Source organism: Brassica oleracea, chromosome C9, assembly GCF_000695525.1.
Source record: "Brassica oleracea var. oleracea cultivar TO1000 chromosome C9, BOL, whole genome shotgun sequence".
Lineage (NCBI taxonomy): Eukaryota > Viridiplantae > Streptophyta > Magnoliopsida > Brassicales > Brassicaceae > Brassica > Brassica oleracea.
Window position 1 is genome coordinate 53,786,934 of NC_027756.1, and position 1,419 is coordinate 53,788,352.

At 29.7% G+C, this 1,419-nt stretch overlaps 1 protein-coding gene across 5 annotated transcripts in view; it reads left to right on the forward strand.

Moving 5' to 3' along the window:
- Window positions 1–542, forward strand: part of LOC106318053 (heat stress transcription factor A-3) — a 4,075-nt gene extending 3,533 nt beyond the window's left edge. For 4 of the 5 annotated variants that reach the window (XM_013755896.1, XM_013755899.1, XM_013755900.1 and 1 more), the window contains one exon: window positions 244–542. The gene's annotated coding sequence lies outside the window, so the exon portion shown is untranslated. The remainder of the gene's footprint in view (window positions 1–243) is intronic. The other variant, XM_013755898.1, reaches the window with a different exon arrangement.
- Window positions 543–1,419: the final 877 nt, after the last annotated feature.

The window sequence follows — 1,419 nt, forward strand, 5'->3', positions numbered from 1 at the left end:
GATTTCGTTCTGAATGGTTAGTAATGTGTGAGAGGAGACGGGGTGAATTTCGTTTATTTTTTTGGCCGATCAAGGTTCCGTTTGTAGCTTTTTTCTCTCTTCTCAGTTTATTAATTTATTGGTACTGACTTCTTTCGTCTCTGATTTTGGTACTTTCTCTCCCAGTTTTTGTATTACAGTCTAATAGATTTCATTGATTCGTATTTATTTTCCTAATTCTGTTTTTTCGTGACGTTTCGCCAGAACAGATAATCGCGAAGAAGTTAAGTATCTATTCTTCTTATTCAGTAAACTGATATTTCTCAAGTGCAACACTTGTCTGTGCATGCGTTTAAGTGGGGAAGATTGTACATGAACAACAAGTGGAAAGCCAAGTTGCGATGAGAATTCAATATTTATAAGGTTTCAAAATCATTACACAACAATACATATATAATCTCTTCATAATATGATGTACGAGTTTAATGCATTTATCGCTTTTGAGTTGTGAGTGTTTAGAAGATTTATTTAATCTATATATAATAGCAAACATTTTTTTGTTAGCCGCTGATGTCATCAGTTTTTTATAGGAAAAAAAAAAATTAATCCAATGGACATAAAATACTTTTGATGATGTCATCAAGAAAATTATATTGGCAACTCTTCCTTTAACGGTTATTATCTATTTAAACAATACATCCATTAACAAACATACCTTTTCATAACTTAAAAAAATATAATAGCAACTTTTCCTCTATTTAAACAACACATCTCTTAACAACATACCTTTTCATAACTTAAAAAAATATAATAGCAACTTTTCCTCTATTTAAACAACACATCTCTTAACAACATACCTTTTCATAACTTAAAAAAATATAATAGCAACTTTTCCTCTATTTAAACAACACATCTCTTAACAACATACCTTTTCATAATTTTATTTTATATATATTATTTAAAAAATCAAAGAGTTACAATCTGGCCGTCATAATTGTATGTTTTTTTATCTAATGGTCCTAAAACTATTTTGGTTTAAATATCTTGTTTCTTGTTGTAACTCCCTCTAAAGAGTTTTCTTTTCAAACAACACATACCTTCTTTTCTTGAGTAGCCTTTGATGTACCTCTTCATGATCTATATATTTTACTTTTTACAGCTGAAATGTTTTACAGAATCGTTTAGTAAAACTGAAAATCGTAAATTGAATACAAAAACAATTGATAAGAGAAAACCCTAAACACCCCGAGAAAAAAAAGGGGACTACATAATACATGTTTTATTCTCCATGTACCTCTGTCTCTTGGTTTTGCACTTTCTCTCTCTATCGCTTCTTTGTAAATAAGAATTACGTTTGTGTCGGTAATAAAACCATACGTAACATATAAGCCACCGTGATAAACGTAATAGAAGGGTTTAGATTCCTTTGTTCATCAAAGG